This window comes from Oryctolagus cuniculus, chromosome 6 (genome assembly GCF_964237555.1).
Source record: "Oryctolagus cuniculus chromosome 6, mOryCun1.1, whole genome shotgun sequence".
In the NCBI taxonomy this organism is placed as follows: Eukaryota; Metazoa; Chordata; class Mammalia; order Lagomorpha; family Leporidae; genus Oryctolagus; species Oryctolagus cuniculus.
In genome coordinates this window covers 103,191,421-103,210,428 of record NC_091437.1, presented here as the reverse complement: position 1 = coordinate 103,210,428, position 19,008 = coordinate 103,191,421, and the positions used below count along the sequence as shown (strand labels likewise).

The window sequence follows — 19,008 nt, the reverse complement described above, 5'->3', positions numbered from 1 at the left end:
ATTTAGCCAGCCTGTATCTTTTAATTAAAGAGTTTAGGCCATTTATGCTCAAGGTTATTGTTGATAAGTAAAGAGTTGGCCCTGCCATTTTTCTGTGAATACTCTATTGTTTACTTTGGATTTCCTTTGTACTTTTACTAGGAGATTTTCTACTTTCACAGTCTCTCACAGTGATGACTCTCTTTTTGTGTTTTTGTGTATAGCACATCCTTAATCATCTTTTGTAAGGCTGTATGATTGGTATCAAGTTATTTCAATTTGTATTATTATGGAAGGTATTTCTTTTGCCTTCATTAATAAATGAGAGCTTTTCAGGGTACAGTATTCTGGGTTGACAATTTACTGTACCTTACACCTTATACAAAAATCCTTTCAAAATATACTGAAGTTCTAAATTTATGACTTGATGCCATAATTTAATAGAGAACATTGGAGAAAACCTACAAGACATTAGCATAGGCTCAGACTTCTTGTAAAAGATGCCAAAAGCACAGGCAATCAAAACTAGACTTGACAAATGGGATTACATCAATTTGAGAAGCTTCTGCACTGTAAAAGAAGCAGTAAGCAAAGTGAAGAGGTAACAGACAGAATGGGAAAAAAATTTGCAAACTATTAAACTTATATAGGATTAATATGCAGAATTCGTAAAGCGCTCAAGAAACTCAGCAACCTCAAAATAAACAATCCAGTTAAGAAATGGGAAATGCTGATCAAGTCACCGTTTCTCATAGTGTCCATTTCACTTCAACAGGTTTCCTTTTTGGTGTTCAGTCAGTTGTCACCGATCAGGGAGAACATATGGTATTTGTCCCTTTGGGACTGGCTTATTTCACTCAGCATGATGTGTTCCAGATTCCTCCATTTTGTTGCAAATGACTGGATTTTGTTGTTTCTTACTGTGGTATAGTATTCTAAAGAGTACATATCCCATAATTTCTTGAGAAAGGGTGACTTGATCAGCATAGCCCTGACTGTTAATGAACAACTTAATACATTATCCCTCTTAGTAGTTTTTTTTTCGTCTGTTCTACTTAATATGAATGGTTTAATTCTGTAATTAATACACAGTTATTCTTAAGTGTTGAAATTTAACTGAAATGTGATCCCTGTTAAACATAAGAGTGGGAATAAGAGAGGGAAGAGATGTACAATTTGGAACATGCTCAAGCTGACTTGCCCCAAATGGTAGAGTTAGCAACATACCAGGGGACTCCAATTTAATCCCATCAAGGTGGCATGTAGCAGTGCCATCTCACTAGTTCAAGTGATCAATTTCAGTTCACAATTGATCATAATGAAAGGACTAAGAGTCAAAGGGAGCACATAAACAATTCTAATACCTGCTAATACTAACCGATAGAATAAATAAAGGAGAGAGTGATCCAACATGGGAAGCGAGATACTCAGCAGACTCATAGAATGGCAGATGTCCTAAACAGCACTCTGTCCTCAGAATCAGCCCTAAAGGCATTCCGATCTGGCTGAAAAGCCCATGAGAGTATTTCAGGCATGGAAAGCCAAGACACTCTGGCAAAAAAAAAAAAAAAAAAAAAAAAAAAAAAAAAAAAAAAATCAATTCCCAACTTGACTCTCACTGGGGTTAAACATGACAATAGCTCTGATCTGATTTCATGATCAATTAAAAAATCATCTATTATTTTTCACTTTATGTTTCTGTGTGGGAGCAAACTGTTGAAATCTTTACTTAATGTATGCTAAACTGATCTTCTGTATATAAAGAGAATCGAAAATGAATCTTGATGTGAATGGAAGGGGAGAGGGAGTGGGAAAGGGGAGAGTTGCGGGTGGGAGGGACGTTATGGGGGGGAAGCCATTGTAATCCATAAGCTGTACTTTGGAAATTTATATTCATTAAATAAAAGTTAAAAAAAAATAACAACAACAACAAAAAAAAACTGGATTAGAAAGTGCCGGAAAGAAAGAAAGAAAGAAAGAAAGAAAGAAAGAAAGAAAGAAAGAAAGAAAGAAGAAAGAAATGGGAAATGGATTTTAATAGACATTTTTCAAAAGAGGAATTTCAATTTGTCAACAGACACATGAAAAACTGCTCAGGATCTCTACCCATCAGGAAAATGCAAAGCAAAACCACAATGAAATTTTACCTCACCCTAGGTAGAATGGCTCTCATACAGAAATCATCGAACAATAAATGCTGGCAAGAATGTGGGGAAAAAGGTATCCTAATACATTGTTGGTGGTAATATAAGCTGGTACAGCCATTGTGGAAGACAGTATGGAGTTATCTCAGAAGGCTGCAAAGAGATACACAATGTGACCCAACAATCCCACTTCTGGGAATATATTTAAACAAAATGAAATTAGCAAATGAAAGATTTTTCTGTACCCCCATGTTAACTGCAGCTCAATTCACAATAACTAAGATGCAGAACAAACTCAGATGTCCATAAACTGAATACTAGGTAAAGAAATTATGGCATATATACAGTATGGAATACCGCCCAGTGGTAAGAGAAATGAAATATTTTCTTTTGAAACAAAATAGATGCAGAGTGAAATTAGCCAGTCCCAAAAAGACAAATACCATATGTTTCCCTCATCTGTGGTAATTAATAGAGTATCAAAATTTAATGTATAAGAGTGGAATTGACATTTTGAGATTCGATGATTATTTACAGCTCATGTCTCTACTGTTGAAGAAGTGTTTTTTGTTTTCTCATATTATTTTTAAATGCTTTACTTACTGTAGAAATAAGTAAACAGAAAATATATCTTTTTAAAAATTAAGAGTGAGAATAAGAGAGAGAGAAGGAAGAAGTATGGGAAAATGGGCAGGAGGGAGAGTATGGTAAGAAGAATCGGTAGGTGCCATGGCTCACTAGGTTAATCCTCCACCTTGCGGCGCTGGCACACCAGGTTCTAATCCCAGTCGGGGTACTGGATTCTGTCCCGGTTGCCCCTCTTCCAGGCCAGCTCTCTGCTGTGGCCAGGGAATGCAGTGGAGAATGGCCCAAGTGCTTGGGCCCTGCACCCCATGGGAGACCAGGATAAGTACCCGGCTCCTGCCATCGGATCAGCGCGGTGCACCGGCCGCAGCGTGCCGGCCGTGGTGGCCATTGGAGGGTGAACCAACCGCAAAGGAAGATCTTTCTCTCTGTCTCTCTCACTGTCCACTCTGCCTGTCAAAAAATAAATAAATAAATAAATAAAGAATCACTGTGTTCCTAAATCATCTGTATATATGAAATGCATGAAATTCTTATACCTTAAATAAAATTTTAAAAGAAGATTGAGATGACATAACTAAGTCTGGCTCAGAAGTATGTATGAAGTATGAAGTCATTTTATGTATGAAGTCATTTTCCTAAAAACACTGTTAGGTGCCAGAATGAGTCAATAATAGGGATTCTCTGTGTTCAGCACAAATGATCACTAATCCAACTCTTTCCATGGGCCATCCTCCACTGCCCTCCCGGGCCACAGCAGAGAGCTGGACTGGAAGAGGTGCAACCAAAACTAGAACCCGGGGTGCCGGCACCGCAGGCAGAGAATTAGCCAGGTGAGCCATGGCACTGGCCATCACACAATACATTAAATGCACAATACATTAAAGATATATACTTAGCACAAATGTCATTGTTATCTAATATTATCTATAAGTGATTTGGAAAAAATCATAAAATCATTGATCCTTCACTTTGCATATTGGAAATATTGTTGTCTTTAAACATTATTAAGAAGCACTGAAATAATAGTTTCAAGAAAAATACAGAAACAAAGTGTTTATCACTAAGCATTTATTTCAAGATGAAGATTATGCTTACTGACTACTTGCCATAAAACTATTTAACAAAAAGAAGAGAGATAATAGTATGGATTTCAACATTTAAAGAAGATAATTGATCTTGGAATGTATGGGAAGGTACAACATTTAGCGAAAGAATAGAAGAATATATTTGCGAAATAAATTTTAAACTCAGGAAAAATAATTCTTATCTTCTGCTGAAGACGCTTAATAAGTGAGAAAGATGAACACTGAAGGAGATTGAACTCGAAAAGTATGAATATAGTGCAATTTAGTCTAAGATGAGCATTTATGTGGGAGGACTTGACGATACAAGAAATTGTTTATAAGAATGTACAAACAAGATTTTTTAAAAGAGGATTGCTAAACAGAGGAGAGGGCCATTTGAAACTGGTTGGCATGCATGCGTAGGAAAATCAGCAGTGCTATTTTAAAACTTTTCCATCCAAATAATATTTAGTATACAGGAGAGAATGAGCAGCTAATATTGTTATAATTCTGCTTGAGATTGCCAAGGCAGGAAATGTGGAAAAACAGTGTCATAAAACAAAAACATCGATGAGATCATTATTGAAAGGGTTGAAATTGGATCTCAGGTTTCATGAGATTAGAGGGACTTGGTAAGAGGGCATTGGGTGAAGGAGAAAGTGGAAATAGGTATACTGAAGATGAGACGCTTGGAAGGTAGAAAGATATTAGCTTGCATTCAGAATTTGGATAGTCAAACTGTAAAGATCTGTATGTACATGGAGCTCTTCTAAGGGTTTATAAGTTTTTGGTCATGGCAAAAATAGATGAAGTCAAATGGAAAGAAGTTATAAAAAGGGAAATTTCAAGGAATTTGAAGGTTGGCCTGTACCCTGCTGGTTTTTTGATGCCTGTCACCCATTTCTTCCTCTTTTAGTAAAAGTAACCCAAATTTTCTCAAGAAACATTCCATGTATATTCTATGAACCTGTAATTCTTCAATCTCCTACCTATACTCATCTGCAACAGTGCATATGAAACCCACTTTGGTGAATGAAAGTAACATATGAGCTTGGTCACAATGGTAGAAGTAGATTATATCATAAAACTAGCCTAATTCTAGGACCCTTACAAAATATCTGTGCTAACTCAGCACTTAAAATGTAAGCTGGAAAGTCTTCTTAGGCATCAAAACACCACAAGAGGCTCATCTGCCTCAGAATGGAGCGAGTTTCAGGGAAAAGCACAGGAGAGATGAAGAAAATCAATCTAAAACTCAATGATTTATGAGCCCACAGGTACAGCTCTACAGATAAAGTATGCCTTAATACCTCTATACAGTTCATATCTGTTTAAATGGAGCTCCAATAGTTTGCAACCACAAAAAATTTCTAATTAGAAATTACTAGCAGTTATCCTCAGTATCCTGGGGAAAGAAGATAGAAAGAAAAATATAATAACAAAAGCTCAGCAGTAAACTATTGTAAATGTTTTAAGGTTATTTATTGTTCCTTTTTATCCCTGTTCATTTCACACAAATCTTAGCTGCTTTAATCAGGACATTAAATTAGATAGATCTAATTACATTCAATGTGATTTTTTTTTTCTGAGCTGATGTGACTAAATTAAAAGAAAAGCAGAAACCATAGACTTTGAAGTTCCTGGGAAAATACACAGAGATAGTAATAAATAAGGAGAACTTCTAATTTTTACAGCTTTCATTGTCTTTTGTGAAAATATGTGGTATTTAGAAAATAGTTCTTTATAGCATTGGGTCACCCTGAAAAAGGTTGGAAGTGTTATCACCCAAGTAAATAATATAATAAGTGCAACTAGAAAATAAATTAATTTTAGTGTAAAAATGGATGTTTTATTTCAGCGACTTGGATAGAAAAGCTACAATTATGGAGCTTTAAAGATGATAGCATAATGATACAGTTCTTTATCTGATTTACAGAGAATGCTGCCATTTGAAACAAAGGAAAAATAGTAAGTAGGACAGAACAAGCTCACATTAAATGACCACGATTCCCAGATCTTTTCTCTTTGATAAGAAGATATCATTTGGTTGAAAAAATGAAGGAAAAAAATTGGTGGACTTTATGGCATAGATGACTGCAAATGGAATACCTTTCACTTCTAATTGATTGACTGAAAAGGAAGCAATCTCCACAGAGACTGAAAATAGTCCTTGAGAGATGGCAGTTCAGCAGACAGACTGCAGGTGGAGGGTTGAGTCTCCATTTCTGACAGGTAAGAGGTATGACAGTAGAGTAAATTCACTGGTTTTAGTAGCTGATCTTAACTGTTACCAATGCTTCTTATTTTAAGACAGTACTTTTGAAAATTATTCAGTTTAAAGAATATCAACTTGCATATGACAATACATTGAGGCATGGACATTTTTTTAAAAAGATCTATTTATTTGAAAGTCAGAATTACAGAGAGAGAGAGAGAGAGAGAGAGAGAGAGAGAGGTCGTCCATCAACTGACTCACTCCCAAAGTGGCCACAACATCCGGGACTGGGCCAAGCCGAAGCTAGGAGCTAGAATCCCCATCTGGGTCTCCCACATGGGCGCAGGGGCCCAAGGATTTAGGCCATATTCTGCTGCCTTCCCAGGTGCACCTGCAGGGAGCTGGATCAAAAGTGCTATAGCTAGGACTTGAACTGGTGCCCACATGGGACATTCACATCATAGATGGCAGTGAAATTTATCAATCTAGCTCTTAAACTACTATTCACACTATTAAGTACCATCAACATCAAACATCATAGGATCTAGCTCCTTTTATATGATTAGTTCTAAAATCCTATGATTATGTTGTCACAAACAAATGTTTATTTGAAGCACTCATTCATTCTGCTTCTCTGATATAGGTTAAGTTTTAATAATGCAATAAAATAATAATAAGATAGAAATAAAGGCCTTCAGTTAACCACATTCTCTTTAAGCCATCCTTCTGTTCTTGTCTACCACCCTATATTTTCTGCAAGGTCTTCACTGACCTCACTGGCTACTTCTTGGTTTTTCACATTTCGTCTGACTTCTTTTGTTTAGCATAGTGTCTGTGTGTTGGGGTTCTGCAGAACTATGTTCACACCTTGACAATATCGGCAATGAGAGTCCTCCTAAATCATATACGCATTTTCCCCTCAGATTCCCCTCCATGGACACTCCAGTCTTTGATTTAAAGGGGACAACTCTTTCTTATTAAACATAAATGGGAATATGCTGTGTCTCTGTTTCAATCCTTTTCGTGGCTTTTTGTTTTAGGAAGAATATAATTAAACTTTTTTTTTTTGACAGGCTGTGGACAGTGAGAGAGAGACAGAGAGAAAGGTCTTTCTTTTTCTGTTGGTCCACCCCCCAATCGCTGCTGCCGCTGGCGCGCTGCAGCCTGTGCACCGCTCTGATCCAAAGCCAGGAGTCAGGTGCTTCTCCTGGTCTCCCATGTGGGTGCAGGGCCCAAGGGCTTGGGCCATCCTCCACTGCACTCCCAGTGCCACAGCAGAGAGCTGGACTGGAAGAGGACAGAATCCGGGACAGAATCTGGCGCCCCAACCGGGACTAGAACCCAGGGTGCTGGCGCTGCAGGTGGAGGATTAGCCTTTTGAGCTGTGGCGCCGGCCAGAAGAATATAATTAAAAACTCTTTGCAAGGCTTTGTCTTAAGTACTTCTTGTGCTAGATAAGCATCTGTCTTTCTTCTCTCTGTTCGGTGTACCTTAGTCCTGTTTTTTCCCCGATTTCTTGGGAATCCCTAATCTGTTGCTTCCAATTACGGCAATTTTTCCTATAACTCTTCAGAGGGGTGATTCTCTTTCTCTTCCTTTGGCCTCATTTTTACTGTAATGGCAACAAAGAAATTCTATCCTAAAGAGCTACTTAGTAGAAGTCGCCAAATATAATTCTAAGTGCTGACCCTTAGTATGTCTCCTCAAGGCTTCTACAGCTGTAGAGCCTAACAGTGAATTCCTTGCTAGCTCAAAAATGCATTTGCAATAGCAAATGTTCAAGTTGAATATTTCTTCCTGTTAATGATTGTTGCACATGTGTAACCCTGTGGTTGAAATGTTATGTTGTGGACATCTACTAGACCTAGTACCTTATATTTATGGTAAAAAAATGAAAGTCTTAAAACATGGACTCAGGGCTTCCATATAGCCATTGGGGTTATCTAATCTAATGCACTCTCTTTGTAAGTGAGAAAGAGAATTTATTGTGAGAGACCATCAGTAGCAAAACCAGGATTAAATACCTGTTCTCCTAACATGCAGGGAAATGCTGCTTATAACTGAGGAGCCAGTCTGACTAAACTGACAAATTTATTCTTGTAACAACATTGGTCAGAACATTTACACTGATCCAAAGCACTTCTACCATGCATATATGTGTTGATGCCTGGAACACAATAGATGCACAGTATGTATCTGTTATATTAATAAATGCTAATTACCTTACTTTCTCTAGTGCACAAAATATTTTAATCAGCATGTCTCTGGATAATAGGTAGAGAAGTACAAAGTACAGGAATTGAGAGTAGACGGGCTAATAAGAATTGATCTTCAAATGCAAGCATTTTCCAAAAAAATATTTCTCTAATGTTTGTTTCAAGTTATCTAGATAGTAGTACCCATGTAACCTAACCATCTGTACACTGGCAGTCACAGGAGTCTACCTTGTGATAATGATTACATTCAAGAAACTCTCTTTGCTCCATTTTAAGAGCTTATTTAAATATATCATGGGTAAATGGATGATATGCTAAAATTATTCTTCAGATTATACTTGTATTCGTTTCTAAATCTATAGCTCGATGTGCATTGTGATTATCAAGAGTAAATATATCAGGGCCGGCGCCTGGCTCACTTGGTTAATCCTCCGCCTGCGGTGCCAGCATCCCATATGGGCGCCGGGTTCTAGTCCCAGTTGCTCCCCCTCCAGTACAGCTCTCTGTTGTGGCCCAGAAAAGCAGTGAAGGATGGCCCAAGTCCTTGGGCCCCTGCACCCGTATGGGAGACCAGGAAGAAGCACCTGGCTCCTGGCTTCGGATCGGCATCGTGCCGGCTGTGGCGGCCATTTGGGGAGTGAACCAACAGAAGGAAGACCTTTCTCTCTGTATCTCTCCCTCACTGTCTAACTCTACCTGTCTACCTGTCAAATAAATACAAAAAAGTATTTGAAAAAAAAGAGTAAATATATCAAAAAGATTATCCCCTCTTTAAACAAGTTCATCTATTTGAAAGGCAGAGAGAGAGAGTTTACATCTATTGATTCACTCCCCACATGACTACAACAAGCAGGGCCAGGCCAAACTGAATGCAAGAATGAGGGGTTCTGTCATCTAGGTCTCCCACATGGGTGGCAGGGACCTAAGTACTTGGGCTATCATCCACTGCCTTCCCAGGCACATTAGAAGGAACTTAGATAAAAAGTGGAGCACCTGGAACTCAAACCTGCACTGTGTTATGGGATGCCAGTATGACAAGCTTTGGCATAACCTACTATGCCACAGCGCCTCCTCCGAGATTAGCTTCTGTTGTTCAATATTAAAGTACTTGTATTTTCATTTAAATTTGAAATATGTTGGTGGGTATGCTCTTTCAAAACTCTGCATCGGCACATTTTCAAGTTCTCAGAAGCAGTTTCTTGCTTTTCTATTGCCTTACGAGTGATTAAATATAGTGGTGATAAAGGAATAAAGGTTTTGAGACTCTTTGGGGAATTGAAAGAACACCTAGTCATTTCTGTAAATGTTAGCATCTGTTTAAATTCAAAGGGAAAATAACAGATATAAAGAATTTGCTAATATAGAGAGAGTTCACTTGGCATTATTTCAAAAGGAGTCAGCCCACAATGAGAACAATTCTCTTTTTTAAAACTTGGCAGAGTGCTGAAAAATCATTCCTTCGAAAATGAATATGGAGCCTTTTTTCTATAAAATGTGCTAAGTTCAAAATAAGCTTGGCCAAATTTCCCAAGAAAGGCAACTGTCTTCAATGTATGTAGTATTTTCTACATCAGACTGAAGTCCTGGTGTCAAACATAGTGAACCATATCCTGTGGGTATTTATCTGCCACTTAAGCTTGTGTTTCAAATCTTTTTTTTTTTTTTTTTTTTTTTTTGGACAGGCAGAGTGGACAGTGAGAGAGAGAGACGGAGAGAGAAAGACAGAGAGAAAGGTCTTCCTTTTTTTTTCCGTTGGTTCACCCTCCAATGGCCGCTGCGGCCGGCACACTGCGCTGATCCGAAGCCAGGAGCCAGGTGCTTCCTACTGGTCTCCCATGCGGGTGCAGGGCCCAAGAACGTGGGCCATCTTCCACTGCACTCCCGGGCCACAGCAGAGAGCTGGACAGGAAAAGGAGCGACCAGGACAGAATCCGGTGCCCAGACCAGGACTAGAACCTGGGGTGCTGGCGCCGCAGGTGGAGGATTAGCCTATTGAGCCATGGCACCGGCAGTGTCAAATCTTATCAAATATTCTTTTGGGACATGTCAAAGAAGACACTCCAAACCTAGAATCTACTGGCTGTGTATCTGTTCACATATGCAACCATCCACATCCTCCTGGCGCTACTTAAGCTTAAATTCTCTTTCTTCAATCTAACTTCACCTCCCCCGACATCATTTTTCCTTAGGTGAGCACCTGTCAAAGTTCATCATTTTTTTGCTTTTATAATTTTTGTTTTAAACTATTTAAGATAATACAGAAATGTATAAAGGAGAATTCAATGAACACACATATATACAATTTTTAACATTTTACCACATTTAGTTTCATGTAAATATTCTACACACATAGAGACTATTTTTCTTGAAAGATATCCATCTTTCTAATACCCTTATTAGTATCACATAATGTGGAATTCATGACAGATTATTAAGTGAGGAGAGAAGAATCCATTATTATGTTAGGGATAAAATTCAATTAAGACAACATTTATAAATACCTATATACCAAAGATGAACCTCACATATGAGAGGAAAATATATGTAATTTGTCTTTCTGAGTCTGGCCTATTTCATTAAGCACAATGACCCCTAGTTTCATCCACTTTGGTACTAATGTCAATATCTTATACTTTTTTTTTTTTTTTTTTTTACAGGCAGAGTGGACAGTGAGAGAGAGAGAGGCAGAGAGAAAGGTATTCCTTTGCCGTTGGTTCATCCTCCAATGGCCGCCGCGGCTGGCACACTGTGGCCAGTGCACCGCACTGATCCAAAGGCAGGAGCCAGGTGCTTCTCCTGGTCTCCCATGGGGTGCAGGGCCCACTGGGCCACAGCAGAGAGCTGGCCTGGAAGAGGGGCAACCGGGACAGAATCCGGCGCCCCGACTGGGACTAGAACCTGGTGTGCACTCGGCGCTTCTAGGCGGAGGATTAGCCTATTGAGCTGCAGTGCCGGCCGATATCTTATTCTTTATTCTAGTTGAGTAATATTCCATGATTTATATACATTTCCTATATATAGCCATCAGTTGATTAGCTGATATGTAGATTCCATATCTTTGCTACTTTCAGTAGTGCTGCAGTGAGTGTGTAGATATTTATTTAATGTTCTGATCTTTTCCTTTGGATATATTTCTAGAAGTCAATAGCTGGGCTATATGGTAGATCTGCTTTAGTTTAGATTTCTTGAGATTTATTTAGCAAACATACAGAGGGAGGGAGGAAAAAAGGGAGGGAGGGAGAGACAGAGAAAGGGAGAAGAGAAAGAGAGAGGGAGAGAGAGAGGGGAGAGAGAAGGAGAGGGGAGAGAGAGAGGGAGACAGAGAGATGGAGAGAATCTTTGATCCATTGGTTTCCTTCTCAAATGGCTATAAAGCCAAGAGCCAGGAACTTCCTCCAGGTCTCCACATGAGTGGCCTCAAGCTTTGGGTCAATGTTGAGCTTTATGCATGCCTTCTGCCTCCTGGTAACTCATTACTTTTTGGACATTTGCCTCACAGTACAGTTCCTTACTGCTCTCTTAAGAACACTCTTCAACAGCTTTAGTAGATTTAGTTTCATATTTTCTACATGTATTTTTCTTCCCAGTACATCACAGCAAGCAGTCATTTTTGTCCACAGATTCACTTAGAATTTACATCTATTGCCTTCTCAGGCACATTTGCTTGAAGCTGGATTGTAAGCAAAGCAGCTGGTGCTCAAGTTGGCACTCTGATATGAGGTGCTGGCTAAGCAAGTGACAGCATAACTCACTGGGCTACAACATGGGCCCTTATTTTTATTTCCTGAGGAATCTACATGCTGTTTTTCATAATGGCTGTATTAAATTGCATTCCCACCAATAGTGTATGAATGTTCTTTTTTTCCACGTTCTACCAGCATTTTATATTTTTTGAGTTTTGGATAGATAATTATCATTCAAACTGGAGTGAGATGACTTATTGCTGTGGTTTTTATTTGCATTTCCCAGATGGATACTGGGCTGAGCATTGTTTCACTTGTTGTTGTCCATTGTGTTGCTTCTACATCTATTCTCAGACTTCGAGTCTATGTTGAGCTGCACGCTTGCCTTCTTATGCTTCCTGGGAAAACTCATTAATTTCTTGGAATTTTCCTCACAGAGCAGTCCCTTAATTGTCTCTTAAGAACACTCTTCAACAGCTTTAGTAGATTTAGTTTCTATCTTCTACTTGCATTTTTCTCCCCAGTGCATCACAGCAAACAATTATTTTGTACTTACTCATTTAGCATTCTACATAAAGTCCTTTACTCCTCACCTTTATATGATGTGTAACTGGTGAAAACTTGTCAAAGTCAAGATTTTCAGTGACTGCGTAGTAGGAAGAGCAAAGCATTGACACTCAGAACCCCAAAGAGGCTTCCTGCTAACTTACAGCATACTTGTGGTCTAAGCAGAGTTTAGCCTAATGAGGTTATTCCCAGGCATAGTTATTAAAATATTTGAAAAGTCTTTCTACCAGCTTCAATGACTCCATTCTGGTTGTAATCAAAACCATCATTTACATTTCCAACAGCCATCTCTTCAGCAAACAGTTAAAATTATGTCACAGCTTCACTTAATGTCCTTAATGAATAGTCTTTCTCCAAATTTTTCCAACATGGCTCTTGTAAAACATTTTAAATGCATATAACAATGCAGAACGTTCCTATGATTCACATTTCTCATTATTTCCAATGACCCAAGCAAAGGATGCTCTTTGAAGTCCTGAGCCTTGTGATCCTTCCATGTGCCACACCTTCTACCCACAACCACGCAGACTTTCTGACCATCCCAATCTTTTGCAACTTGCTAACACCTTCTCCTTGTTCAGGTACAATTTAACCAACCCTACCATGGTTTTGTGGAGTTTCCTTGTGCACTCTGCAAGCTCAACCTTAACATAAGCTGCCTTATTCAGTAATTAAATGCACATTGCATACAGTAGACACTCTAAAAATCATTGAGGGATAATGAATATTGAGCAATTTCTGTTTGTCTAGCTCTGGGAAACCTGGATTTTCTTTAGGTAAAAATTTAAAGTTCACTTATGTTTTAAGGGTATTCAAGGTTACTGATTTAAGTATATCCCTAGCCTACATATTAGCAAATATAAAGATTTTATCCATATTAGTATTAGCCCCTCCCTGACGATTTTTTGAGCACTCTATTGAATATACATTGTATTTGGAACAGTGTGAACTGCTTAAAATGACTAATTTCTAAAGAGATGATAATTTTCCTTACTTATTGGAGAAATCTGCCTAAAATATTGTACTTATTCAAATGAGCAATTGATATTTGTATTTTTTGTCAAAGCATAATTTGCCGATTTCCCAGTGTTAAATCGTTATTGTCATCAATTAAATCATTTGATATTTTATAATTCTGTTTGGTAACCCTTACATTTAGCTTCACTTTATATTTGAAACAGTTAATCAGATTTATTTTCCTGATAGCCATGAAGTGTTTTCTCCTTGAAATTGGAATCTGTGTTTGTTCTTCCTTAAATGACCATCATTTGAGTCAGCATATGGTGCTGAGTAATTGCTCAATAAATACTGAGTCAAAGATTAGAAATAGGGGGCTGATATTGTTGCAATGTAGGTTAAGCCACAGACTACAGTGCAGGCATCTCACATTGGCTCCAGTGACATCCCTGCTGCTGAACTTCTGATCCAATCCCTAATAATGGCCTGGGAAACCAGCCAAAGGTGACCCAAGTGTTTGGGCTCCTGCACTCACGTGGGAAACCTGGAAGAAGTTCCTGGCTCCTGGCTTCGGCCTGATCCAGTTCTGGCTGATGTGGCCATCTGGGGAGTGGACAAATAAATGGAAATCTCTTTTTCTGTAACTCTGACTTTCAAATAAATAAATCTTAAAAAATATTAGAAATACAGCCCAGAATTTACAACTCAAAAGTTCTGTTTGTTTTTGCTTTCAGAGTCTATTTCAACCTCATCACAATCTTGACAAAAACTTGAAGACTTATCTAACTTTGTGAAAAAAATCACAGCACTCAACACAAAATTTGGACTTATACAAAAATATGTTTTCCAATACTGGCATCTCCCAAAGTAACTCTCCGTAAAGCTATCATCTAGAACAAGTTTTTAGGTACAGATTTTGATATGATGATTTTTGTGGAGAAAACTTCTGAGATGTTTTCTATAAATTGACACATGTTGGAGCATGCCAACAGCTGCCCACCTAGAAAGACAGCAGATGAAGTCCAAATACTTGAGTCCCTGCCACCTATGTGGCAGACCCAAAAGGAGTACCGGATTCCTGGCTTCATCCTGGCCCTGTTGCTGTGGATACAAGATATCTCTCCTTCCTCCTATCTCTCCCTCCCTCTCCGTGTTTCCCTATCTGTCATTTTGCTTTGCAAATGAATAAATGAATCTTATTTAAAAAAAAAACTAACATGTGTACAGGAGTAAAGGAAACAAGACTGAGCATAGAAAAACATGATCTGCATTGGATTTGCAACAAAAACCTCCTTAAGGTAGAGACCATAGGAGCTAGATATACCCTCAAAGTTGCCCCAGCCAAGGCAGGGGCATCAAGCAATCTTACTCACTGTTGGACCAGTCATTGTTTACTAGGGGGAGTGGGCATAAACTTGGGCAAAGAATCTTCCCTCTGAAAACAATTCCTTGAAAAACGAACTAGCTGTGAGCCATTAGCAGCTAGTCAGCTGAGGGAATCTGCTCCCCTATCCGTAGGAGAAGATCTGAGTAGAAGACTACGGTATACTCTTTACTTATATATTACATGCAAATTAAATATAATTTTAAAATATCACACTTTTAATTGACAAAGTGAACCCAATCCAGAATTTCCTGGTTTAAATTGTAATTCTCAATTTACATTTCAATTTATATTCATTAATATTCTATTCCATTGCTAAAAATATAAGTGACATAAAAACAGGAATTTAGGGAGCTGGCATTGTGGCACTGTAGATTAAGCAACCATTTGCAGTGCTAGCATCCCCTATCAGAGGATTGTTTCAAGCCCCAGGTGCTCTGCTTCCAATTCAGGTCTTTGCTAATACTCCTGAAGGGCAACAGAAGATGGTCAAAGTGCTTGGGCAACTGCCCCCAAGGCGGTTGACATTGATGGGTTTCCTGGATTCTGAATTCAACCTGGTCCAGGCCTGGGTATTGCAGACATTTGGGGAGTGAACAGCAATTGAATGAAATTATGTTCTGTCTCTTCTTTCACTGTCCTGTTTTTCAGATGAATAAATAGACTTAAAAAAAAAAAACACGGGAATTTCAAATTTTGTTCACATTTGCATCAATAGCACCTGTAAAGAAAGGAGAGCAGAACAGAAGGGAGGCAAGATATGAACTCACAGCTAAAAGAAATTTATTCATGAGGAAATACATCATAGAAGTGGCCAACTGCTGGCATGCACACCAACAAAACCTGTGGCAGAGAGCACAGTCCTCCAGCAGGTTTGTCCTTATATAACTTAGGGTGGGCTAAGAGTCCAGGGTGGGGACAATCATCAAAGTTGCATTTCTTCTTACAGGTTTTTCAGGTTTTGGAGGGCTTACAAACATAAAATAATGCAGAGGGTGGAGTGGGGAAAAAGCCCAGGGTGTGAAATTGAACTGGTCTCTAAGAAGAATGCAGGGGTATGGGAGTCCATCAGGGAATTTGAGTTACTTTCAGGCAAGGAGCTAAGATGGCTGAGGCTTCTGTCCTTGTTCCATCAGCACCTAGAAAGTTGTCTAGCAGTAGACATTCAATACAGTTTGGTATATAAATAGATTGAAGGAGTATGGAACACTTCTGTAAGCCCTAAACCGCTTCAAACTTCTTGACATGGTTTTGATAATTGCTCTCATAGTCCTAACAAGGATTTTTGAAATCTAAATTGGCTCTGAATTCATCATGACAATCTCGTATTGTGTTGACCATCAAGAATTAACTCTTCTAAATCTGAACATTATTCATTATTATTGCTTTTTTCTTTTATTTCTATTATGTGCTGTGACTTTTACTAGATATAGCAATGAAAATATTAAATGTGATTTGTGCAGAAGTAATACTCTGAGAGTTTCATGCAGTATATGCATGCAGTATTATATGCCCATTGGGTATCTCAGGAAAATTATGCATAACTGATACACAAGAAACCTTGCTCATTCTGAGAGGCCAAGTTCATCTATTCAATTAAAGAGTCTGGAAATGTACAAAGCTAATAATGTACTGAATTGGTTTGTTTTTAACAATCATATAAGACTTACTAAATTTCAGTTCTAGGGGAGCAGTTTGGTAATATCCCAGTGAAGGGGATACAGGAGAGCTTGCTTACTTTCTGGCCTTCTCTGTTAGTTTTTTCAAGATAAATGAATTTCAGAATACACATATCTGAAAGCAAGATCACCACAAACAAGGCTTCAGTCCGTCTCAGGCAGCTCAGTGAAATGTCTGTTCAGGTTTTAAAGAAGAGGTCCCATTCAACTCCATACAAAAGAGAGTGGAGTTTCACCAACTACTGTTTCCAAAAGGCTAGTTCTCATTGCCAGTAACAGGTGTTTCCGAGAAGGATGAAACTACACACAGGCAAATGATAAGGCAAGCAAAACTGTTCTGTATCCCTGAAGAGCTGTTCTTGTTTGTAAAGCTAACCTGTAAGAGAACTCTATTTGTGCTTTTCATTAGAGGTGGATCTCATATGAGGATAGTTCAAAAAGTACATGGAGGCCGGCACCATGGCTCAATAGGCTAATCCTCCGCCTGCAGCGCTGGCACCCTGGGTTCTAGTCCCAGCTGGGGCGCCGGTTCTGTCCCGGTTGCTCCTCTTCCAGTCCAGCTCTCTGCTGTGGCCCGGGGAAGGCAGTGGAGGATGGTCCAAGTGCTTGGGCCCTGCACCCGTATTGGAGACCAGGAGAAACACCTGGCTCCTGGCTTTGGATAAGCACGGTGCGCCGGCTGCAGTGTGCTGGCCAAACCAACGGAAAAAAGGAAGACCTTTCTCTCTATCTCTCTCTCTCACTATCCACTTTGCCTGTCAAAAAAAAAGTACATGGAAAATGAATTTAAAAGATAAAGTCAATTCTGTGCAAATTTTTTTAATTCAATGCATAGTTTTTTCCATAATATATATTTTCTTTGAGCTTTTTGAAAACCCCATATACAGATTATAATTGGAGAAAAAAATTCTTTAAAGGTTTATACATATGTGTCATTTTCTTTAGTTTGTGCCAATTGTAGGAATGCATGGGCTTTCTTGTCTGAAATTATAAGAGTCACTCTATTAGAGTCTACAATTTTAAAAACTTTCAGTGATATATGCAAATTAACAACGGACACTTTCTCAAGAAAAGCCCTGTCCTTTGGTGTATCTCCCATGCCATTTACCTCACCTCCAAGTTGTCAAGCATTACATATTGACATTGCTGTCACTCAGATCATCGTCTCATAAGAACTGGTAGACGCAAGTTGGCTATTTGTTGTACATTTCTTTTTGCAAATGATTCTATACTCTAGGTTTACATTCGTATGGGTTCTTCTCTCAAATGCATCCCTTTTATTTTCACTCTCCATAGACATTCAATGAACTCTCTCTCAAATCCCTTCCAAATGCAGTTTCATCAAGTATCTGAAGATCATCTTGAAGGTGACCTTGAATTTAAAACTCTTCCTTATTCTAGATTGAATCATATGGAAGTGTGCACATTGTAAGTCAAATGTTGTTGAATGCTAGCAATATTTTACATTTTTTATTTATAGATGACTAAGTTGAGACCTAAATAATTTAAATAATTTATTCACAGGGAAATTTGTGGTAAACCAGGTGTGTAGACGAAACATCAGATACTCATTGTTCCACACACTCATTATTATCATCTTCCTGACTACTTGTTGCTGTCCTCACTACCAAAGTTGGAATGGTAGCTAGGGAGTTTCCTACCCCATCCACTCAAAACACTTATTCTGATTCAAAATGTAATGATGCAATGCAGACTTCTTAATATTTTAGTACTGCAGAGGACACAGAAAAAGTACCTCTGAGTCCCTTAGTCCCAGTGGACAGGGAAATGATGAGCTGTTATTTCCTAGTACTTCCCCCTTCAAATATCATCCTCCAGGGGTAAATTTCAAAAACGTGGATTCTGACGGCTGCCTTTGCATCTTCCACAGTATAGTGTTTCATAAAGATTTGTTGAGTTGAATATAATGGAATTGAGTGAAACTTGAAACCCCCAGTTCCTATGGATTTTTGTCAAACACATGCTCTTTAGTTATATTTCTCTGTTCTCAAGGTCTCAGATTTCCATCCTCAGTGTTCCTGTATGTTATTTCACTGATGCCACAAATTTAGTGCTAAAACTATTTTTGGTTCATGAAGTCACAGTTTAAAATTATAATTTAAAAAAATTTGAAGTTTACCTAACTTTAAGTGTTGCTTTTTCTGTAATAAAATTTATTAAAATAAAAGTATGCTAAAGGAATTGATTTTATCCCTGACTAGACATTTGGAAATCCTATTCTCTGATTATAAGAAAGGTCATTAGACTGTTGGTTCTTCTCATTCAAATCCATTGTTTCCAGTGAATTCAAATAAAATCACTGAAATAACCATCAACTTGAATATGCAAGTCTAAACTAGTTTCTATCAGTTAGTAAACTGAATTCCCCAATCGATTTCTATATATGTTGAAAAGCAATCATTTTGCTAACTCAATTAATATTGAATAGTTCTCAATGAAAAATCAGTCTCAGGCATTTAGCTCCATTTGATTGTAAAGTTTTTGTGTGTTTTTCTAATAGTTTCATTTTGT

At 38.3% G+C, this 19,008-nt stretch overlaps 1 long non-coding RNA gene across 3 annotated transcripts in view; it reads right to left on the bottom strand.

The window, feature by feature from the left end:
- Window positions 1-19,008, bottom strand: part of LOC127490586 (uncharacterized) — a 249,604-nt gene that overhangs the window by 103,341 nt on the left and 127,255 nt on the right. The gene's annotated exons all lie outside the window — the stretch shown is intronic.